Here is a 24,814-nt window from a genome sequence, read left to right on the forward strand (position 1 = left end):
TGAATATCGGCTCCCAATCACTGGTGCCAACTTTCGCTCGATCGCCGCCGAGGAATATCAAATTTCGGATCCGGCGTGTTTCGACGGCTGCAAATCAGCCGCGCTGTACCCTCAATCGTTTACGTATACATATAACGAATCACGCAGGCGCTCAATCAAATCTCAATTTCCGCTTTATTTGCGGGCCCGGCGATTTGGCCGATCGAAAAAGGATGATTTAACGCGATCTTGAGATCCGGGGGTTTTCGGCCGAAAATCGGGTACTAGACCGATCGATTAGACGTTTGCCAGTTTTCCCACGCGTAGGGGATTTCGCGGAAGCAATTAAAAATGTAATTAACCGGTAACGATGTTATCCCACGAGTGGTTAATGAGTTCCGGGAATGTGGAAACGCGTCGAAAACGTTAGGGCGAAGTAACGACAGAAATGTTAATGATTATTTATTATTTCGCAAGGTCCTCGTCGGTGCTCGCCGTGCTCCAGTTTCCTGGGAGGGGGAGGGAGAGAGGGAAAGCAAGAGGACAAGAAACGCGGTTTATACCGCGGCCCTGTTTACCTGGGGAAAATTGAACAGCTGATACCCGAAGACTGCACCATTTGAAATCCAATCTCAAAGGGATAGCTCCGAGGGGAGGAAACCCGGGAGACAAGGAAATCGGCATTGCCGTAATACGTCGAGCCATCGGAGGTCAAAGGAAGGAAGGAAATCCTGCGACTTCGAGACACAGAGCGCCGTCCAATCAGGGATGGCCCTGGTCCGAAGGTCGGTATACCTCGACTGCGATTGGTCGATCGTCTGCGTCTTGGGACCCGGTTTTATGGCGATTCCTCGGCCTAGGGTATTTCACTCGCCAGGGATCTTGACAGCTGTCAAGCTCGCTCGCGAACGAGAGCGATGTGGATTTTAATGAGGGAGGTGTGCGGCCTCCCGCGAACCGCCATACGGCCGCGATTTGACGCCTTTTCCGCGTCCATTTGCGGCCTCTCCGTTGACTTTACGACAAATGCTCATTTTTCATCCGACCGTCATTTTACGAGGTACGTCAATTTCGCGCCGCGTTCTAATAGGGAAAGTGCTCGTGTGGAGGTTGCAATTTCCTGGACACGTACACGGAGGCATCTAATGAATAGCCCGGTAAACGTCGGCCCATTAGGCGCAGATTCTTTCCTCAAACTTGGGAATTTCAGTCATGCTCGGCCCATTATCCTTTTCTGTATTATCTATTTCTCAAAGACTCGGTCGAAAACGAATCACCTCCGATTAAGCGAAGCGATTTACGGGGAGAATTTCAGCCTTTTACCGGGACTTTGGGCGCCACTTTACCAAATCTCGGGACGATCCCTCTCTCTCTCTCTCCGTCCCTCCTTCTCTCCCGAGGCTTAAGAATCGTGCCACGGCCTTTTGTCCTCGGTGACGGCATTCACTTTCCGCAAAAGGAACACTCAATTATTACCGACAGCCTCTCGCGAGAGAGCCAATTGTCCTTAGCAATGAATTCCCCCGGTCTCGACTACTCCTTTTCCTCTTCTTTTTTTTTCTCTTCCTCCTCCCTCCTCCGCGCAATGAATATTCCACCGTTGGCAGAGTTATTATTTCGCAAAAGCAAGGAGAGGCCTCTTACGTCGCGCCATTAATTCGACCGGCCGAGTTTCCCGCGTCGGAATACCCGCGGCCACACTTTCCGTCCCCTTTCCACCTTTCGCCGTAAAATCGGCCCTCAGGAGCGATCCGGATACTTCGCACTCGAAACTTCGTCCATTTTTCCGTGCGGGAACTCAAAGTGGTCCCGTAACTCGCAGCCGATACTTGGCCTCGCTATAAGATACGATTTTTTATAAGTACAACTATGTTCCAGTTTCGGTAGGCAGGACCAAACGACGCACGCCCAAAGTCATTGAATATGAGCAGAGGCACCGGACAACTTCCCTCCAATTAACGCCATTAAGCGCTGATTATCCATTAACGGAGGCTTCTATTAACTTCACCTTTAATTGCGCGATGACAAGTGCCCGGAGAACGAGAAGAGTCAATTCATTCAGCGCAATGTATCTCGGGCTGACACGTGGCCCTCGTGATGAAACAAAATGGCGGCCGACGCCAGCAGGTCGCCCTAAATCAATCGACACGAGGAGAGACATGGCGGGCCAACTTTCGCATCCAGACGAGGAAACACGCTGATAGAGAAGGTGAGCGATTCTCCACACACGGGAGAGCCAATCGAAAGTTTAACGCGGTCGCCGACGTCATCGGTGTCCGCCATAAAGCGAGCCATTTCGGCCCGTCCTGACGGGAGTCGTCGAGAGACGCAAAAACGCCAAGGACCCGACTGGCCGATGTTAAACCAGATAAATAAATAATATTAATATGTAAACCGCGACAGTAGGTAATCGCAAGATACCTATTGCTGATTAACGTGGTCAAGAGCGGGTCCTCTGTGAGGACACGCTCGCCATAACGTTCCCCCCCATAACGCAAGCTTTTACGATCGCTGGTTCTGCTCGTGGAGGGCTTACGATACAAAGCCTCGGACGAGAGGATTTGGATAATGGCAGTTTAATTTTTCACAACCACGCTAATGAAAATCGGGCGGACTGTGATCGGGTGTCTTTTTTTTTTTTCAGGGTTGCGGCAAGTTTAGAAGAGAGAGAATTATTCCAGAGGAGACACGCCGAGGTATCGGATGCTCTAAGAGATGCTGAGGATGGGAAACGACAATGTCCAGGAGGCGGATTAAAGATATGCCACCAGCTGCGACATCGATCCGAGGGAGTATGTGGAGTTTATCCCGCGCCCGAGTTATCCGCCTCGGTTTTAACTTGTTGCACCGCCTCGCGCCGAGATGGCGCTAAAATCGCGATATCCCGCCACGTCCCGCGTGGGACGACAAAAAAAATGGAGATAGATAATTTTCTGGTCGTTCTTTTTCATTCTGTGTAGGAACGTTCTCTGGGGTTTCTGGTCTCGTCCTGGACTTCGCGGTTTCACTGCTATCGGGATCGGCCTCGAGCCTGAGAATTGACGTTCTTGCAGAAGTGCAGCGCTTAGAACCCGGTGCATCGATTTGTACAGGACGTCTTCCACTTGCCACGTTTGCCCGAGGCTCGAAACCGAGTCGATAGGGTCGATATGCAAGCGTGTCAATAGGTCAAACCTTGGAGAACGTTACTCCACCGCGGGATTCGCTCAGCCGGGATCGGGTCGACGACAATTTGCAATTGGCAAGCCTTCGTTCACCGATATATGGAAGAAAGCTGGTTATCATGTCAATGGTTCATTTCGGCACTTCCGCTTCTTGGAGGGGTTCTTCTTCATTTCTGTTTGCCAGCGCCCGTTTTTTTTTTTTTTTTCCCCGCCAGGTCCATGATGCGCGCGACTGGCTAAACCGTCTGCCGATTAATTTAGGCCGAAGTGCGAAAGCGAGTACCCGCTGTTGTTTCGTGCACGGGCATAAAATCCGCGCTATCGATTGGCCGGATGTATGTTCTAAATTCGTACGGACCCCTCACGAGGACGTGCGAGTGTGCGAAGGAACCGGCGCATATGTAACCGGAGAAATGTAGGTTACTGGATCGCGTAACCGCGATCTTTTCCCACCCTGGTTTCTGCCCTTTCTCCTGGAAAACTCGATTTTTCAATTAGGCCCCCAGCCGCGAATCGCCGATGGCCTCCATCGACCCTCTCCGGATTTTTAACGCCGCCATTAATCGGAATGCCACGAAATGATTAATTACTTAGCATTGGTCATTCCTGACTACAAGACTATGTAATATATATATCTATTTTTTATGGTAATTTGTATGGCAATTGCAGGCTTTTTTTTAGATGTTCAATGCAGTAGGCAACGAGATCCCTTTTTCGGGGGTCCTCGGGGATTTAAATAGCCCCCTGGCAGTCTTCTTCCAAGGGTGAGGTCAAGATCTCTGCCCCCGTCCTACTTCCGCCCCCGACTCATCCTCGTATTATTACATGAACGGCACTATTAGCGAACCACTATTATTACCATTAATAAAACGCGCCCCTCGTGTCGGGCTCTCTCCCTTGGACTTTAAATAGCTTACACTTGTCGCAATCTTTGCATCTACCAAGGGTGAGGTCAAGACTTGCCGCACCCTACATTTACTTCCACCCACCGCCCACTTGCGCATATATATCTGTACGTATGTATGTACAATGCATGTGCACCCACGACCTCGCATACTTTCTCGGGGGAGAAATTCTTTCTCTCCCTCTCTCTTCTTTACACAGAGGGGGTGGAAGTTGCGGCATCGCGATCGCAAACGTGTCAGGGAAATTTCACCCCCGAGGGGGTGCCTACGGAGGTGGTGGATTTTTTTAGAGATCGATTGACCGACTGGGCAAATTTCAGAGGGTGGGGCGGTTTAATTAAAGGTCTTAATGGCTAGGTAGGTCTTTTAGCGTTTCAGCTGCGATTTCTCAACCTAGGGGGTGGACGCGCGGGTGCGACGTGTCCCACCCACGTTTGTCAACAGTGCCAACTATCGGCCTAAACACCTACGGTCCCCCGATGTACAGGACGTGCTCGTTCATCCGTTTACAAGCTGACGTGGGCGTGCACGAGACAGACGTACGCCCACGCTTTGCGTGCAACAGGGGTGCACTCGCACCCCTTTAATCCCGCGACCGCGAATTACCGGCCGGAGATTAGCGATTTTGTCCTCCCACCCCTTCCCATCTCGATGTAACGTATACTGATGATAAATGGCAAGGAAGACTTCCCTTGGCGATCGCGTCATGCGGTAACACCCTAATTCTGGAAACCGAGCTAATTAATACGTGACGCGCATACATGCATACGCACGAAAACAGCGCTTTAGTTAATGGGGATAAGTGGGACAATTTCATAATTAATTAGACTTGATGTCTGGGGCATAGGGTGGACTTTATACGTCTTGAGAATCTTGCAGCCATTCGTGACTTTCCCACCCTCCGCGAGTTTCGGTAGAGTACCTAGATGTGTAGTTGCGTAACGAATGTACTGGCGAGTAGCCTCGGTGCAAGTACCGAATCTTGGTACGATCGGATTACCCGGTTGTACAGTCAGGTGTAGGTCGCGTGACGGCGGGACAATTGATTTTCCCTTTTCTCCTTTTCTTTTCCTGGTACCGCGTTGACCAGAAGTGCAAACCGGCCTTGAAGAGCGCTCTCAATAAGGCGTAAGGGCACGGAAAAGTCGCGTTAATTGCGAGGGTCATAAAATGCAAGGCGTGACCGCGGGCGGGACGTCATGTAAAGACAAGTGTCGCGGTTGTTACGATTATACGAGGGCACTTGGGGATCGTCGTTCTAGTTTTATTTTTATCTCCTCCCTTGAGCGAGCCGTTGGATCCGCACGAGTCACTGCCGGCCCCTCTGGCGGGATTTTCTGGAATTAAAGGGATATGAACGAGTCAGCCTATATACATGTATCGGTCATTGACGGTCATCGAATGAACTTTCGGGCCCGTCCGGGCGGGGTGGGCGGAAACGTGGGCGGTTTGGCAAGGGTGCAGTCGTGCCCCGGCGGAGAGGGTGGCGGGGGCTGAAGGGAGGAGGACCCCCGGGTAAAGTGAGATCAATACCGGCAAAAGCGTGGCACGCTCGCGGACCCGCGACCGACCAAACCGGAGCGGACGTTTCGGGACGGCCGATCGTGCGTTTTATCCCACCCTGGAGGAGAACATGTCGTTATGAGCGACCTCGCATGCGTAGCGCCCGTAAAATCCCCGCTACTAACGAACTGACGGTATGATTTCTGTGTTTTATATATTTTTTTTTTCTTTCTTTGTTCCAGCCACTTCGACCGGTACACGACACCTGGACAATTTCAAGAGGATATCGAGAAACCACCCGGGTAAATTTCACTGCTTTAGCGGCTCATTTGTTGGATTTGTTTTTATCATAAGTAAGATTTACAATGGGCAGATACGTCATGGGGATGTGAATTTTTTTTCATGGTTTCAGGAATTTAACGTCGTGGGCGCGGATGCCGATGTCGCGCGTCGCGTCCTTCCCTCGCTAAGAATAAGGCTGAGTTGGCGACTAAGCGACTTCGATTCCAGTGACGTCACAAGCGGCCATTAATCATGCATCTTGCGTGGAAGCTCCTTCGCACCTACGCAAAGCTCCGTGCAGTCGCTCGAAGTACACACTAGCTATAAATAATTATTGATTCCCATCAGCTGTCGGGGCGCGTATCGCCGGCCGAGACCGACTGCATACGTGCTGCATTAATTTCCCATTCGCAGTTAATGCACTCGTTAAGAAGCGGGCCTTTAACTAGTCGGACGACCCGTTCGCGGGACTCGTCGGTTTCCACGAGAGATCTCCGACGGATCTCTTCTTGGCAGCGATTTAGAATTAAATATCCCTTTAATTTTGACATAGGGAAAAATTGTTCTCGGACATTGTCATACCTTTAGTAAGATGAGCTCCTTGCCGGCGTCTCTTCTCCGGAACGGCGGAAAGTTACGCACACGTAAGCAACGGCAAAGCGCGAAATTCCGCGAGGTCCCTTCATTCCTGTTTTTTTTTTTTTTAATATTTTCTTTCCATCGAGAATGGATTTTCAGCCGTGAGGTCACAGAAAACACCTTTCTCTCCGTCCAGCTGTTTCTCGCGTGTTTCTCTATTTACCCGATTCACGAGGCGCAAGGTGTTGGTGCACCTGCACACCTTTAACACACACGATCGAACGTAACAGATGACCTTACGCGAAGTCCAGATAGAACGGGAAAAAGCTGGATAAGAGACCGTACCTGTTGAAACGAGGAAATCAGCGGCACCTGGCCCTCGTCGTATCGACTCGCAACAAGTACACCTATCCCTCTCCTGGTGACGTCACCACTAAGTGCACCCGAAAAAGGACCACTGCGAAAATCTAGCCCGACAGGAATTCGGGGACCTGCCCTCGCGAAGTGCCTCGGCGGGGAGCAAATAAGAAAAGCGAACGAAAAGTGGAAAGCCATTGCGGGTACATCGAGCTTTATTGTGACACACAAGAAGAGTCTTGCGCCGGGACTGGTACAATTGACATCGAAAGCGGTTCCCTCTCCTTCCCAGGGTTTGGTGATCTTTCCGAGATCTAGAATCTTTTCTTCCCGGATTTTTCCTCATTTCTTTTGTTGATTCTTTGCGCCCTTTCGCTTAGCGCTAAGGGCCTACTCCGAAGGGAAGGAGAGGGAGGTTGAAATTATTTACGTATCGAGCGGTAACAAATGTTGCGTACATGAGAGGATTGTTCTCCTGGTTAGGCAGCTGCGCGGCATTGGACCTCCTTGGTCGCCACAGAGCCAGCCACGCGAATCCGTACTTCGTCATAGTCTTCAGGATCTCGAGGTCAGTCTCGGTCTCGGAGTCCTTTTTTCGACCTCGTGGCGGAGACGTCCATGGGGGTCCTCGTCGATCGGGCTAATTTAATACCCTCGATCTTCGAGTCCTTGAAGGGAAGGGGTCCTTTCCAGGATCCTGGACCTGCCTGTTCCGAGACCGCGTCACCGGGGATCCTGGAGAACCTCTTCAGGGGTCTCGATGATCGAATGTCTCCTTACGTTGGATTATTATTTTATCCCTGGTCGGCGCAACGCGAATCTCGATGAAATTCCAGGATCAGAGACGAGGACTCTGCTTTATGCGCTCCCTGTTGAATCCTTCGAGCGCAATTACCTCGCCTAATTACTGTATTCATTTTCTCGAGGATTGCGCGGCTTCGGAGAATTCCGGGATCGCCGATTCCTCGTCACTCCTTCCTCTGCAGGACACTTCCCAGGACTCTCCTGGTCCTGTCGATGCACTTCCGCAGGATGCTGCGGAATGACATGACCCTCTCGCGAGGTCTAGCATCCCAGCTCGCCGGTTCCCAGGGCGGATCTGCCCTGATTTCTGTCCCACCCTTAATCGGGATAATTGTTATCACCGGCTGATCGGCATCTCGTAACGAGGTCCTTGCTACTTCCGATAATATATGTCGGGATCGATTATCGGCCAGATCGATCGGCGCAACTCACGCGCTAAATAGGTCCGTTTCGCCCGATCGGCGAAGAATCGATTACCCGGCGATCGATCGGCCTATTTTTACCAGAGAAACCAGGTTACAGCCCGCTCAACCTCGGACTTAAACCGGCGTCGGAGCTTTCGGCGCTTTCGTCGATTTTCCTGCGGCCCCAAAATCTGGGAATCGATTTCTATTGGCAAGCTCAACGAGCGATCGATTCGCCAAAGCGTTGGCAGCGAGCGATTTTTTTTTTCCTTTTTTTTTCTTTCGGGCAGCGTGCTCTAAAGCCCTCGCAAGCGGCTCGAGAAAAGCCCCAAGAAGCTCGCCGAAGGGAATACAAACGTGCGTAGCAAAAATATCGTGGTATATAATATCTCGGTAAGAACGTCGCTCTCTTGAAGAGAGAGATAGAGACCGCCTATCGGCTAAGATTATTACGCGTGTATATGTCGCTGGGTGGAATTACCGGTGATTGAAAAGCACCGGAGTGTAAGCTCCGAAATTTACCTAGCCGATTTATCCCTCGCGAGTTAAGCTCCGATTAAGCGACAGCTTTCGGCCATTTTTCCCCATGACTTCGTTTCTTCTTTTCTATTCGCCGTCTCTTCTATTCTGGATTTCCGATCCTCTGTTCTCCTCCGAGCTTTCTTCACGCCCGATAAGCTCGTAAAAAGCGAAGCCGGCAATCGCCTTGAATCGCGATGGTTAGGCAGCAATTATTAAGGTATACCTCGGCTCGATTAATGACTAATAATACCAAAAGCACCGACTTAATGACTTACTCGGGGAGCTTAATTAGTTTCACTCTTGTCGAACACCGTTTTATCCATCCGAGGGCTGATTAAGCTCGGCCTGAATTGACTTGCTCTATTTCTCTCTTTCATCCTCTTAGCGATTCCACGTACTTGTGGTACTCCTGAAATGCTGGATTTGCCCATATCGCGCTTTTCTTGAGCTTTCCTCTTCTCTTAGCATTTTTTTTCCTTACTGGATCTCTCTTCGGCCCCACGTGCCATCGAGCTTTCTCGACTTGACAGCCCTGTCAACCCCTGGCCCCCCTGCCACTTTGACACTCGCGCGGAGCTTTCGCGCTGCCACTCGCGATACTTTCGCGCATTAGCGTGAATAAAGCTCGACGGGGCTCTGGCTGGACTCGCAAGCTCCAATCGGGCGTCTCGGTTGTCAAGGCACTGGGCATGCGCCCTGGTCGACAGACCTCAAGCTCTCCGGCGGATCGTTCGGGCCGGGCTGGCGCTTTCGGGCTGGCTTTTTTCTCCCTGAGCTTTCCCACGGGCTCCCCCCGATTCGGGAAAACGAAGCTTTTTAAGGCCTCGTCCATGGACGACGAGCGATAGTCACCTCGGCATTGACACCCTCAAGAGCTTTCTTGATTTTGTATGAAAGCTCCTTCCCCTAAAGTACCTCGAAATCCTCGAAAGCTCAACGACAAACCGCGTGGGATACCTTTAATACTTCCTATAAATTCGGGTTTTCCTTCAAATTTCAGATCTAGCCCTGGAGCTTGCGAGCTGCAGCGAGGGGGACGGAAATCCGATATCTCGACTGGTTTGGAGGGATTTTCACGGATCGAATTCTAGCGGCGTTTCCAAAATTTCTTGGATTCGTTCCGAAGATTAGGCTTCCTGGGTTTCCGAGGTCGCTCCCGGTGTCGTTTCGAGCAACCCGAGGGTTCGGTGTCGAGACGCTTGCAAGCTTTAACGAGGCTTGAAGTCATTCCCGACGTCTCGCAGGGTGGTTTGCAATTTAGACATCCTCAGTTTCCGAAGTCTCCTCCTCCCCTTCCGCGAGATGGCACCCTCGGATCCACCGGGGGTCGATACGACTTATCGCGCTCCTTCGAAGAGTCCCTCTAAAAAGCCTGACATTTAACCGCGCACATATGGCCTCGTCAATTAGATCGATCGAATACCAGGTGAAACCCTCCCTCGTGACTGGGAATCGCGGCCTACCGACATACCTCGAGGGCGACCTCGAGAGAGCCTTCCTTGGACGAGTCCGAAACTCACCCCCGAGGGTCACCCCCCGAATCCCGAATCACTGATACCGTCAGTCGATATCCCCGTACCAGGGGGGTGGGAATTTATCGGCGACCCGGTTCTCGGTGCACTTTGGGAAAATCGATGCATCTCACTGGCACGAGTCAACCTCTTCCCGTTGGAGCGTCCTCTCGCGCACCCCCGTTGTCGTAGGTCAGGTCGCGGGCTCGGACGGCCTTTCGGAAGCTGGACGACACGCCTCGATGGGGTGACATGTCTCACTGGGTCGACTCGACCCTTTTCAGGGTCTCCCCCGAAATCCAGGCCGGAGGTCCCTCGGGATTCCCCCCAGGTTCCGCTGCTCCTGGGACCGGGGATTCGCGAGCTTCCACCCCTGGAGGACTCCACTCGACGAACAGCCCTCGAAATCGCGGAGGATCCTTTCGGGAGACGACACCTGTCACCCCTATGGATTCGGCCCACGGTAACGTCGAGAGGGACGCGCGCAGGCGCGGGGCGTCGCGACGGCGGCGTCGCGACCAGCGAACTCGCGAACCTCCGATGGCAACGATTTTATTATTTTTCCATTCACCCTATCCCGAGCCCCTCTGAAAAAAAAACCGGATCGCGTGTATTATTTAAACGATTCCACCCCCCTTCAACCACCCCCCAACCCTTGCGCGTCGCGATGCCAGAAAAGTGGTCCCTGGTGATTCGGAATTTATTTCAACCCTTTTATTTATAGGGCCGATTCCGTATTTAGTTACCTCGCTCCCGGTCTAAGGGGTGGAGGGATAAAATTGGGGCTGTTAAAATACCCGGCCGATATTTCCTTATATCCCCGGTAGCTCAAAATAATTCTCTTATATTTTCTATATATTAAACGAACATCGTACACGCTTTGTAAATATTTAGCAGACATCTGAAACTGCAATTACACCGTTTTATGCTGAAAATCATCAGGAGCATTGTTGTATAAAATGGCAGGTTACGATAGCGCGAAACTGGCACGACGATAAAAGTCCATCGTTCTATATGAAATAAAAATTCCCTCCGAGGTATCGGGTGATCGTAGAATTGTTAGAATGAAATTAAACAATTACATCGTTTACTTTTTGCCAACGACCCAGATAGGGGAAACTTCGGATCCGTGCAGATAATTATCCATCTCAGGGGGGTGGAAGCCCCATCGTCGATTGGCGGAGACGTCGCGACCCTTCCATCGGTACAGGGGACGTCTGGTATAAATGTATAGGAATTATTGCGAGGCTTCGTAGGCCCCCCTCCCGTCCTCCCCGGAGACCAGGGTAATGTTTACAAAGAGCCGCTTTTCAGTCCGGGGGGGAGCGGGAGGGGCCTAATTGAAATTGTATGGCCAAACAAAGCGACTTCTTGAGCGACCTCTGGGCGCCTTGGGCTCTTCAGGGTCCCTCTCTTTGTGTCAGTGGCCCGTAGGCCTTCGGACAGGGCAAATCCTCCGGTCTACCTCGACTCCTTCCTGAAGAGCACTCCATTATTCAGGGGAAACGCACACGCTTCGGGGTGACATCGTCTAAGGGTGGATACTCCAATTCGGGCTTCCCCTCTTTGCCGTTCTACCGCAGAGTGACTGGGAATTGCTTCCGGGGAAGACGGTCCTTCAGGTGGGAGGAATAAAATTAGAAATAACGCTGTTATTAAAGGGAATAATTGCGAGCGTCGGTGGTAATTAACCGACGGGTGGCGACGCCCCCGGGGGTGGGAGTACCTTCTGGTAATGAATATTCGTAATGGTCCGGCGCATTAATATCGAGCTCCCTTGATGAATATTCCTATTAGACCCCCCGATTCCTCGGAGTTTCGAAATCCACGGTTCCGGAAGTGGGAACGAGCTTAGCCTCGTGAGTGCGCGGATGTTATCGGGGTTATCGAGTGAAGGAAAGAAAGTTCGGCGAGGGACCAGCGGATAAAGAGGAGGAAGACCAGAGGCTAAGAGGAGGAAGAGGACCACCGAATAAAGGAGAGGAAGAGGACCAGCGATAGGCCAGAGCGATCCAGGAACGCGGCACTGGTGAGTGAAATTAGCATATATCTTTATCACCCTCGCAACACATTGTATTTCGGTTTATATTGTACATATGTAATACCTGCGGTGTATACTAAATGCGTCGTTGCTAATATTGGTAATAAGTGAGGGATGATTTGAGGGACCATTCACTCGAAAGTCAGTCGATCCGATGTCCCTTGAGAACCGATTGCCATCGTGGGATAAAATAATAAATCAGTAAATTTCTCTAACAATGAGAAGAATATAATAAAAATTCAACTCGGTGACCGCGATCGAAAATTTCGAGTGGAGGGTTTAGAAAATCCGGCTCCAATTAATGGAAGGAGTCCGGTCGATCGAGCCTGGAGCGTCGCGAAAAATCGGCAGGCCCTGTTCGCGTGTCCGAAATTAATGGGAGGCTTTCGGGTCCACTCTGGCGAGCACCCCGTCGATATACATAATACTCGACGGAAGGGAGAAATTCCCGACTCGCGGCGGTGGAAATCAATAGGACGATGAAAAACGCCGGTTCCGGCACAAAGCCGATTGCAGTCGCCGGACCGATACGAGCCGGAACGGTAGAATGTTTATAAAGTATTAGCGCCCCTTTTTTTTTTCCTTTTTTTTCCCTACAATTCGGGCGCGCGAAAGCTCACCCACGAGGATATATATATATATATGTAAAAATGTAGATATATATTTTTATATATATACCCGAAGTGTGATACTGGACGGATGAGCTTTATAAATAAGCCCGTTATCGGATACATCGGGCCGGCTATTTCCGTATATCGATCAATCGATGTTAAGGTCAGGCGTGCACCATGAGTCGAGTTTCGTCCTGTAAATTAATCCTTGACTTACTTTCCCCCCGGGGGGTGGGCGAAGGGTGGACTCGAAAGTCCTTTCATCCCTCTCGCGTCGATATTCAGAGGGCATGGCGAGAAGTTGGAGAGATTTTCCGGAGGGATTTGTATTTTTGCCCTTGAAAGAAAGGATTGTGCCCTCTCGACGAAGCTCCCGAAATGTCCCTTTTTTTTTTTGTCCACCGACGGATTTTATTAATGGAACGGCCAGGGGAACCCGGGGTGGGAGATTCCCCGCGTTCCCGAAATTCCGTGTACCCGGTAGACCCTTTTACGAGTTCCCCCCGTGGAATTTGAAAAAGGGAATTTTCCGCAGCCTGGGGGATTACTCCCCGGGGTATTTGTGACGTGGGTCCGGTCCGCGCCCTGAAGAGACGCGCGAGGAGTGACCGCGGACGTTCATCCGGTCGCGGCTCGTAAAAATCTGAATTTCAAATGGCGGCTTCGCTCCGATGGCACATCCCTCGTAAAGGATTGCTCCGAAATCATTGTCCCTCTCGGGCGTTAAACTCCCTTGAAGACCTTCCCCTCGCGACTCCGTGCCAATTTTCTACCCTTAGCCCTCCACCCCCACGCCAAGGTACTTCTTTTTACGGCGAGGCCGACTTGATCTAATACACAGATTTAAGTTATGTCAAAGATAGAAAAATGTAATGCGTGTACCCAAGAACGCATTCCCTTTTTTTTTTTTTTTATTTAGTAGAATAAAAATCCTGGGCTGAGGGGTGGAATATAAGAAATAAAAAAGTGCATCCTGGAGCCATCTCCCAGGATTCGAGCGTTTCTACCTCGCGTTTGCTCCGCGGATAGGAAAGATCGGGGAAACGCGGAGGCGCACCCGGTGGCGCCGCACGGCGGCGCCTGGCGGAACAACGTGCAGCTTGAGAACTCGCGATAGAGAGAGAGAAAGAGGGAGGAAGAGGGAAGGAAAGAGAGGGGGTCGCCGTGCCACCTGGGAACGGCGGCCGGCTACCAATTATTGATCAAAGAAACGGCGCCAAGTCGAAAAAGAAGGGAAAAAAAGAGAGAGAGAGAGAGAAAGAGAGGGAGGGCTCCCCCGAAAATATATCCGGGGCTTCTCCGTTTCTCGTCTCCAGGGAACCCCCCTGCCGACCGCCGTCGAATAATAATCCGCGGAAATTGTCTTCGCAATATCTCCGATCCCTCCACCTCCGAGGGGGGCTTAACTCGATCGAGACGAATATCGATGTGACCCCCCCCCCCCCTCCCCCCCCCATTATTTATCACACATATTTACTCCATGTACGGCGAAACGTCGTTTTCACTTTCCTTCATCCGTGGAAAACGAACGCCGAATCCTTTTAATGGCTCCCCGGGTTCCGCTACTCTCGGGGGAGGAACTTCCCTTTTTCTCTTTCACCTTTTCCTTCTCCCTTTGTTTCCGTGCAATGAAATTAGGGGAATTTCGAGCTGGACTTCCTACCCAGATGCGTCCTGCCCAGGGTTGGGTAAATAAAATACCCTAAGTACTTGGTTCTTTTTTTTTTTGACAGTAAATTACTAGGTATTTTACTTTACAAATTTCACGCGTGACGTGAATTACACGAATGTGGGACTTTGTTTCATCGGTTCTTGCTGGTATGCTTAAAATTGAAAATCTTCCACGGAGGGTATGTAAAAGTGGAATATTCAAGTATTTCTTAGTGGTTAGGTCTTACTTGGGATTATTCTTTATTAATCGTCACTAGACTATCCTGCTCTTGCCTATCTCCCTCTCTCTCTTTTTTTTCCCTCTGATGCGAGCAATCGTCAATGGTGCATCTAGTTGCCGATTCTCCTGCCAGGGGGTGCGCGCTCCCCTCTTCCTCCGTGTATCGCGTCGCCCTTCTTAGGGCGGGCCTAAGTTCGGCCTGTAATTGGAAAACTTGGCCCGGAGAAGGGTTTTGGACTTACAATGAAAACGGCCAGGAGGACTCGAGCTTCTGCGACGAAAGTTTCTCGTGCTTTCCCGCATAGCGGATTTCAATCCCGTGGCAACTGCACCGGGAAACAGAGAAACGCGAATTAATGACTCCGAAGGGGTGGAGGGCTACATACTTAGCAAGACGCATTCCTATATCTACGGTCTAATCTTCATCTCTCTCTCTCTTTTTTTTTTACCCCCTCATATTTTCCCATCGTTATCAGTAATAACATTTTACATCTCGGAGGGTCCCGCGGCTGAGCTCAATTATCCTGGGAGCCATGGGAATCCCTTGTAAAGGAAACAATGGGGGATTCTTTTTTTTTTCCTACCCTCCACGCTTTTCCTACCCTCCCGCGGTATATTCCGGGCAATGAAATCGGTTTTACGATCGGCGGGAATTATTGCCCTTGACTCGAGGAACGAGGATCAGCGCGATATCTTATCAGGGGGAGAGGGACGTATCGGAAGGGTCGCGATGCTAATTGCGGTAGGTAATGAGTGTCGTAAGAGGGGTTACGAGGATACGAAAAGCGCTAAGAAATTTAATCTACGTCGATAATTCCCAATCCGGGGAATACTTTCCCCTGACGATTTGACTTCTCAGATATATATGTATATATACACGTATATAGGCTCACTCTTTCATATCCTCTTAAAGGCGCACCCTTGAATTATGGCACGCGGCGACAATGAGTCCAACTGGAGTAGGAAAAAGGGCGGATCTCGGCGGCCTCCATTTAACGCGCCCAGGCGTTTTTACGGGCCAATAAATCCTCGGGGTAAGCGGAAAACGCCGCGGAAAATCTGCGTTACTTCTGCCCCAGGGGGGCGATCGAGCGCCCTCGGGTACAAGGGGGTTTTTCATCCCCCGGAAGGAGGGCGACTTCTTCCCCCGCGACGATTTCCCACCATGAGGTCTCGTTAAAGGCGTCTCCTCTGTTTCTTTTCTTTCGCATTTTCGCCATTTTGAAAGAGCCTCTTCACCCGAGACCCTCCCTTCCGATTTCCGAGCTCGCGCCTCATCGGGACCACTTGGAGATCGGAGGGTTGACAGGCGATGGGATAACTTTTACCCTCTCGAGACCTGGCCCGTAATTTCTGGGCTTAATTAGTACGCGAAGAAATTACCATACAACGCTCCGCCCGGAGGGAAGGAGGGCGGAAAAAGAATTACAAATTGCCGGGGGTGGCATCTCTTTTCCCATTTATCGGTCAAATGTGAATGCATCGAGCCGTATCTCTGTTATTTCATTTCACGGAATAACGCGACGACTTTTGGGATTAATCCCACCCTGCGCTCCCGGAGAGGGTGGGTGAGAAAAATTGGGGTTGGTGTTTCAAGTAATCCGTGGATTTGCCTTCTCAGATGTATATAATATATATAATATATACATAGGCTGACATATCACCTTAAAATTGACGGATCCACAGGGGCGACTTTCGAGGGTGCCAGGGGGAGGATTTAATTCAGAATTCCCCGGTGCAACGACTCGTAAGTCGGGAAAGGGTCGAAGACGCGGAGAGTACGCGTGCACACGGTTACACGTGTACACGCGGGTACGTGTACGCGACAAGAGCATCGATCGACCCAATTCATCGGCCGGGGGGGTGAGAATCGGGGGGGGGGTCGTCAGTCTCGAAACCGCGTTCAATTATTTCGGCGAGCTGCGAAAATTGCGCGCCACTCGTTCGGCCGGGGGTGAATCGTTCGTTGGGGGGGTGCGGAAGCGAGGAAAAGAAAAAATGGAAAATAAGGGAAAAGTCGATCACCCCTTTTTGAGACTCCCCGCACGCGAGGAGATAAGCCAGCCCCCTCATAGAAATTTTTTCGGATTTTATTAGGGCATGGTTGTCGACTATCGTTTAACCCCCTAATAGAGGGAAATATGTGTCCTATATTTTCTATCGTGTCTCCCGATTTGGCGGCAAGGGTGGTTTTTAATACGGCTGCATCCGGCGGGAGGGGGGTGGCCTGGAGGGGGTGCAGAGGCCTCGGGGGGATGGTGCACTCGATATGTGGGAGAAGGTCAAGCACCCTTCGAGCCAGACAATGAAGCACTTCGGGGTTCCTCGTATCTGGATCGGACGATTCGGGTGGCGTCGCCTCCCCCTCCCCTCCTGCCGTTCAATTTTCAAAAAATCCGGAAAAATCGGGTCGGCGGAAAATTCTATCCTGATGGAGTTCCGGAGATTCGAGGTCGCGGGGAAATCCCTTATCGTCGAGGTGCATCCATTGCCATCGGCACCAATGTCAATGGCGAGGGACAGTTTTCGAGGAGCCACCCCCTTATCGAGCCCTTATCACGGCGCGAAGCGAGGTCAAGCCGCGACCCATGGCGAGGCGCGGAATTATCCGCCGCATCTCGGGACCACTCTCCTTATCAGGGTGGATCGAGATCGGCGATTATCCCCGGAAGGGGGGCGATGTCGAAGGGGGTGGTGGTTTTCTTTTTTCTTTCTTCCGAGCCTTGACCGAGGCAGCGATATCTCGATCGAGGCCCGGCTGCTGCAGAAATTGATGGACCGTCCGCACCTCCTCGTGGGGGGTCTTGGAGAGGTCCTCGAGGACCTCCTCCTCTCGTCGCTCCCGAAAACTCTGGAGTGCCCTCTGACCTCGAAGCCGGAGCGAAACCCGAGGGCGGTCGATCGGGACACCGGTGGTCCGCGACGGGTCCGCGGGGGGTCCGGGCCGGATTCCCTAGGGACACCCCGACATTCCCGCGGGACGTCGGCGGCATGTTCCCGGGACATGCCCCGTAAACCTGGCACAATGGCCGCCTCCGCACCTGAAATTGCCCGGATAACAGCTCGTAAACGGCCGCGGGCAAAACGCCGCGGAACGGTCGCGGCCCCCCCCCCAGGAATCGCCGCGAATCTCCGGATCCGGGGCGTCCGGAAATTTTACAAGCTTTTATTTCGAAATTCCCGAGGATGACCCCCTTGTCTTCCCCTCGAATTACCATATCCCCCGCGGAATAGGGAATTTCCTTCGTTGGAGGAAATCGTTCACCTGTCCCCAGAGAAAAAAATGTCATTTAACCAAGGAAATATTTATTCGGGGTTATTTCATCTAAATAATTGTTCTTCGAATTAACGTAATATTTCTTTGATTCTGTGGACATTATTTTCTTTTTTTTTTTCTCACAGGGGGCGAGATGGAATATTCGGAGGTGGACCCCCCGCGAGGGGGAGAGCAATCCATTCAAAGAGACCGCGAAGTGGTATGCGCTTTACGAAGCTCCTCGTCCATGAAAGCTTTTTTACCCCTTTAAAGCCGTACCCTTGACTGTTCCGTCTTACCCCCCAATGGGCCGTGCGTAATTAGTTAGAGAAATGTCGATATCTGGGGGGGCGGCTTTAACGTCGCTTTGTGCGCTGTGTCGGCTACCCCTGCGGTACTTTATATAGGGCTCAAGGGCTCAGGAATCCTCGGCACTTCAAGTATAATCGCGGAAACAATGCGAGGCCTGAAAGGGGAGCGAAATACCCGGAATGCCCGATCGTTTGTTGCCTCCACCGCAACAACCAGAGTCGACCATTTTTCAACCCCTTTCCCGATCCTCATTACTTAATTCTTCATTTTTTCCTTGTCAAAGCGATCAGTAAATGTCGTTACAAAAGTAGTACCGAATTTTTTATTTTTTTATTTTTTGAGTTTAGGGGATGCTCGTTACATTTTGTGCGCAGTCGCAATCGCGTCTTAGGAGCTTCGTTAGACCGGGGAGGTCATTTGTTCGGGTCTGTTTCTCTTTCTTGTGCTTATTGCTCTTCCTTTCTCTCGCTCCGTCAATTTCACTCCTCCTCTTATTCGTTATCCCGTCTCTAGTCATTTTGTCTACGTTTCCTGTCGGCAGATTATCGCGGCGTCTCGTTCGCTTAGTTTGTCGTTGTTGTCAGGCCCGTCGTATGACTCGTTCTCCACCCACTCGGAAACCCGGCGAGAACTTTTAATTGGGTCATTAACGTGGATTTATGTGAGAGAATGCGTGTACCGAGGAGCAAGAGAGAGAGAGACTGGGACGAGGAAATGCAAGCCGAGGAGAAGGCCTTTGTACACGTTCCGGGACTACCCTTCTTCTCCTCGAGGTTAAAGGACACGATATACATGCGATATTATTATAACAATTATTCCAACTACGAAGATGATTTAATGATTTGCGTTTACGAGGATGTCGATTTTTTTTTTTTTTGGTTAATTTGTCGATGAGAAAATGCCCAGGACCTCTCGTATAAAAAAATGAAAAATGTCAGATTTGTCGTAGAGCTCGAGTTTCGGTATCGTAATTCTTATCGTCGCGAGTCGAGCCTTCCTATCGTGTTATCACTGGGCGGTGGCGCAGAAATTCGACTTGCAGGGAGAGCGGCTGGAATCGTTGACGGGATCGATAGAGAGAGAGATGACTAGATATTAGACTCGAGGGACCGAGAGAGAAAGGGAGAAGAAAGCGCAAAGCCGCCGACGAGAGTCCATTGTTCGACTGTCAATAGTGTCATTAAGCACCGGCTTCGACATGACATGCGCGCCTTTTTGCCACGGCACTCGATGGAGACCCCATTGACACGAATGCAGCGTGCTCCGGGAATATCGGATATAATTTGTAGATAAAAAAGTGCACGGAGGAGAGTAACGGCCCGGAGAGCACCTTTGTGTGTTTTTCTTTCTTTTTTTTGTTTCTCGGTTCGTCAGTTTTTTTTTTTCCATTTTTTCCTAAAACTGTCACGAGGATCTGTCACCCGATGGGGACAGAGAGCAACAATAGCTATACTTTGATCGGACTCCTTTATTGCGCGACCCTTCTGGCCTAAATCGATGAAATCGATGATGTCAATGAAATCAACGAAATCAATGATATCAATGATTGTCCGTACCGCCGGGAATTCTGCGTGTACATGGCCGCGATAAATTAACAGCCAGCTGACTTACCCTTCCCCCGTAATTTCTGATACCGTATGATAAGACTCGTTCCTGGGAGGTGGCGTTACATCTCTTTCCTCCATTCCCCCATTTTTTTTTCCTCACCGCTGATGAGGACATTTCGAGGGGGGTGATAAGGCCGCGCCATAACTCGGCCCCGGTTCGCGGGGGGTCCACCCCCCGGGACGACATCCGGATTTTCGGAGCTATCGCGAGCAATCTGGTGGCCCGTTCTTGGGTAACCTTTCCTCGCCGTCGCCTCCTTGATCGAGCTTAATGAATCGCGTGCAAGGCCGCGGGGGGTCCGAGCTTTTTTCGAGGACGGAGGGTAATCGGTGTCCGAATCGACGACCCTCTCTCTCTCTCGAGAGCGGAACTTCCGGGGGGAGTCTCGCAGCCGGAGGAAAACGGACCCGAGCGATCGCTGAGTCCGACTTTTCGAATTTATTTCCCCGTCTCCCCTTTGGGGGGCGCCTCCACCTTTCCACCTCTTCTCACCCTCTTCCACCCTTTCCCTCGCGTGGGCGAGCTTCTCTCCCCACGCGGAGGAGAATTATCGTCGCGTGGCGAAGCTTGCGATAGAAAGCCGGAAAAATTCCCCGCCTCCCCTCCCGCGCGATTTGACTCCCCTCTTGGCCAAGGAACTTCGGCCCCCCCCTCGAATTTATGGCTCGCCGGGAATTAAATGGGGCTGTAAATTTATCCGGGAGGGGGAGGAATCGCCGCTAATGTTTGATCGGAAGAAACTTGTCTCCCCCTCCACCCCCGAAGGAATCCTCAGATTTTCCACGATCTTCCGAATTTCCTTTCGATATCGAATCTTCCACCACCCCTCTCGGTATTCCTGGGAACGATCACGCCCTCCCCGAAGGGGTTGATTCCTCGGATTTCCTTCGACTCGCAATACTACCCGCGCGCGTATTCCGCTCCGCGGGATATCGCGGAACAGAAGCGGAAGCCGTAAGAAACCTTCCGGCCCTACGGCTTCGTCCATTTTAATGAGGAAAACTCCCGACGAACTGGTCGACGGGAATCAAAGGAGCGTAAAGAGGGGGTGGAGGGGGGGTCGCAATAGGACCGGAACCCGGAAACCGGGAGGAGGGAGGCCCCGTTTGATTGAGCTCTTTTCGCGATCGCTCGATCGTGTCCTCGCGTGATACGCTCCATTTTTTTTCCCCACCCCCGCGGCCTCCCCCTGGCGCGTCAGCTTTTCCCGAAAGAGCCGCGAAAAGTTGGTAATAAAAAAAAAATAATAAAAAAGGCGTAGGGACAACAACGGTTCCCGCACTTCCTAGGCAGCCGGGGGTGACGTTTATCCGCGAAATTTCCGCTCCCCCCGATGTTGTTGGAGAGATTTTTTTATTTCGCCTTCCACCCCTCCACCCCATCCTGGCGGTGTCATCCGCGAGATTCTCTTCGCCATTGTCACCCGCGAGATTCCCCCCTCCATTATCAGCGCCCATTGTCGGCCGCGGAAATTCGGTTTTTTTTTTTATGTCTCGTCGAATTTTCCCATCGAGTTGGATCCCCACCCCCCGAGGGGTGGGGATATTTTTTTGTCCGAGTAAACCCGTCGCCCTTAAAGCAGGTACGCATGAGCACTTTAAAGGCACTTTAATCCGAGAAGGAGGTCCAACAATGCGCTAACATCGCGTCAAAGTAAGCGCCGAGCTTTAAAGCTGGCTTAATGCAGTTAAGAGAGCCCCGTCCCCGTTTCGGGCCGCCTTTTGTGCAATTCCGCTCGCACGGTTTTTCCCCTTTCGGAAACGCGGATTAAGAGTGAAGCGCCTCCCGGCACTTCGTCGAGCCCTCTCGATTCTCCCCCTTCTTTATTTCGCCCTCCATCCCCCTTTTTTTTGCCCTCCATCACCCCCCTTCTTTTTTATTCAATTTTCCCACCACAAGGACGATCGATCTCGGGTGATCGACAGCCATCGCGTGAATCTTCGATCCCCTTGAATTTCAAGGATCTTAATTCCCCTGCGATTAATTTAATTTCCCTGCTCTTCCTTTTTTTGATTAAAATTAAAATCGAGGTCCTTCCTCCCTTCGGCATCGATCGTCAACTTTTCGCGTTAACATTCAACCCCTTCGAATTTCAAGGATCTTAATTCCCCTGCGATTAATTTAATTTCCCTGCTCTTCCTTTTTTTTTTTGATTAAAATTAAAATCGAGGTGCCCTGTTCCTGGTTTTCGGCGAGAGGTCGAGGTCCATCCTCGCCGGTCAAATTGGGTTGAAATTCGGCGCCCGACACCGAGGTCGGGCTTTTTTTTCTCTCTCTCTCTCATCCCCGAACATGTCGCTCGCAAATGAAAGTCGAGCTCGCAGCTCCGCCGGGCCAACCACTTGTTCCTTTAGCAGAGGGTCGAAGGCGCACGTGCGCAATAAATGCAGGTGCAGCAATGAAAAGCTCTGTACACACGCCACGGGCGAGACTCGAGTCGAGAGCTTTTATACGCGGCTCGAAAGGGCCATCTCGCCTCTGCATCCGCATATGCGGATCGATGCACGCGCCCCGTCTGGGAGTGCACCCTGCACCTGCACCTGCGATGCACAGGTGCATACATACGTAATCCGCGCCCTCGAAACCCGGACCCCGGTGTTTGGGCGAACCTCCGAGTGCAGGGGTGCATTCTTCCCGGATCATCCCTTAATTTCGAGAAATTTGCATAAAGAGGCGATCAACGTCGCTCTTTTACTCGGTAAGCGCGTACTGATTCCTTCCGCGTTGGGGTAGGTTAGGGTAAGAGGGTTCTTAAAGGGCATTAAATGTCTTAGCGCCTTTCATATCTTTTGAAATAAAAAAAAAAAAAAATAAAAAAAATTCCACAGTCGGTCTTTAATTTTCGACAAATCGAGGGCAGGATTGAAAATGTTGAATTTCCAAAAAATGGAGAAAAACTACCCCAGGGGGTGATCGACCGTCTTTAAAATCCCGTCGAATCGGAGTCGGGGGTGGAAATTCGATCTCGCGAGTCGCGCGATGCATTTCCGGGGCAGCCGAGCTTTTCGACGCGGGGGGGAATCGTGTCCGAAAAAGCTCCCCGACACTCGGGGGAAAGTTTTAATCTTCTCTGCGGGATCTGCCGAGGAAAACCCACGGGGAGGAGGGTTTTTGCTCCGGGTTGGTGCGCACCGGCTGTTGCGGGACGTGCACCGCGATTTCCGGCGGTGCTTCCTTCGCGCAACTTCGTTCCGTGCAATGCAAGTCTCGAAGCTGTGCGGAAAGCTCGCGGACGTGAAAACGGGAAATCCGTGGAAAATCATTACCCACGGTACCGAAGTGAATAAAAATCGAAAATCATTCGAATCGATTGATTTTAGGGGGAGGTTTAACTCCACCTTGAGCTTCTGCAACTCGGGGTTGCACATTTGATCGTTCGATTTGTCGAGAGACCGGGAAGGGGGTGAATAATTACCCGTTGTCGTAGCCCGTTTAAAGGGGAGGATAACGTTATCGCAACCCCCCGGTGGATTCCCCGGGGACAATGGGGTCTTCTTTAACCGGGGAGAGGGAAGAAAAATGGGGAAAAAATGAAAAAGCCGCGGAAGAAAGGAGGCGATCGATCGCGCAATCATCCTCTCTCTCTCTCTCGAGTACGCGTAACGAGAGACGGTCTCATTAAACCATCGCGATTGTCGGGGGCCATTTTATCCCCGTGTCGGTGGGTCTCAATCGATGTAATCCCCGGCCTGGGGGGTGCGTTAAACGCGGCCTAATAAAGGTCGGGAATACCCTAATTACTCCGTGCTGGTAATTCACCCCCGGTAGGACGCACCCCCTGACTCGCCCATCATTTTTCCTCCCTCGCTTCGAAATAAGTTCCCGCTATCGAAACCCCTTAATTTTCCCCTCTTGACGCGGAAACGTTGTTTCGAAAAAAGTAAAAAAAATTAAAAAAGTCAAACGATTTCGAACGAATTCCGCGCCCCACGTGTTCGACATGGCCTCGAACGTTAACGCCAGGACGTTTATCAAACGACTGTACGGACGTATTTAATCGTAAATACAACACCAGACGTAAATCATCCTCGGGGTGGAAGCTCCGGTCGGGGGACAGTTTGCGGGGGAATTACGCGAAACGCGGAAACGCGGAATGACGACTGCGGTGTGCGCGCCTACTAGTGCAATTATTAAGAGGGTATGAAAAGCGATAAGAAATTTAATCCACGTAAATAAAGTGAAATTCATATGTACCCTTTTTGGGGGTAATGACGTTTTGAATGCTCAGGTGGTATTATTCTAAGGGAGTGTTACACCGGCAGAGGGAAAAATTTGGAGGAAAATTCATAAACGTCCCTTGCGATCCCTCGAGGGGTTTGACAATTTTCCTGGGCGTGTAGAAGGGTTAATGATAATCCTGGTAGGTATTTTCGGGGACCCCTGGCGCGGGGGAGAAGGGGGGGAAATTAGCGAACGGGGGCACTCGAATACTCGGTACTCGCGGGGCTAATTGAGCGAAAGAGTAACCGGGCCAAGTATGGCCAAGTCAGCGCGACGTCACGGTACTCCCCGGAGAGGATCTGCGAGAACAGCTAAGAGGGAATAAATCGCGGAAAGCCTCTCGCACCCTCTCCAGCCTCTCGTAACCCATGGACCGGAACTTCCCGAAAAGTTTGCCCGTAACGAGGAATCACGAAAGGAGTCCTCGGAGATATATCCCCGTAAGAGGCCCGCGACTCCCGTCACGTGTATCGAGGGGGAAGGAGCTCTTCCTCCAAGAGTAACGACTTTTGACTTTTCCCAACTTCTAGGGAAATCGTCCTTCGGGAAGATGCCGGATTCCCGGGCCTGGAGAGAATTTTCAGGGGGATCCGTAGACACCCTTCGCACCTTCGGGGTATCTCCAAGAGGGTGACTCGTCTTGTATACGTACAATTTTTTTTTCTTTTTCGAAAATCCACATTTTCAAAGTGTCAGGACAATTCTTACGGTGCTCATGAGTCATGTGACAATGTTTCGGGAAATTCGATCCAGGACGATTAATGAGGAAAAATGGGGTCCCAGGAGGTGGATGGATTTTCAAATTTCACGTCACTTTTCGCATTTTGCCTTTTCTCTCGTTCCGAAAGTAATCTCGCGGTTCCT

General features: G+C 51.2%; 1 protein-coding gene and 1 long non-coding RNA gene across 2 annotated transcripts in view; both read left to right on the plus strand.

Annotated features, from left to right (window-relative positions):
- Positions 1 to 2,691: 2,691 nt before the first annotated feature.
- LOC105696389 lies at positions 2,692 to 6,364 on the plus strand. The gene is made up of 3 exons (XR_001103716.1): positions 2,692 to 2,771; positions 5,794 to 5,853; positions 5,964 to 6,364. It is a non-coding gene; the product is annotated as an uncharacterized LOC105696389 (long non-coding RNA).
- Positions 6,365 to 11,628: 5,264 nt separating this feature from the next.
- The window catches only part of LOC105696534 (dynein intermediate chain 2, ciliary), a 51,932-nt gene continuing 38,746 nt past the window's right edge, over positions 11,629 to 24,814 (plus strand). The window contains exon 1 of the mRNA XM_023434458.1: positions 11,629 to 12,039. The gene's annotated coding sequence lies outside the window, so the exon portion shown is untranslated. The remainder of the gene's footprint in view (positions 12,040 to 24,814) is intronic.

This window comes from Orussus abietinus, unplaced genomic scaffold, assembly GCF_000612105.2.
Source record: "Orussus abietinus isolate OABI.00-Male unplaced genomic scaffold, Oabi_2.0 scaffold15, whole genome shotgun sequence".
NCBI lineage: Eukaryota > Metazoa > Arthropoda > Insecta > Hymenoptera > Orussidae > Orussus > Orussus abietinus.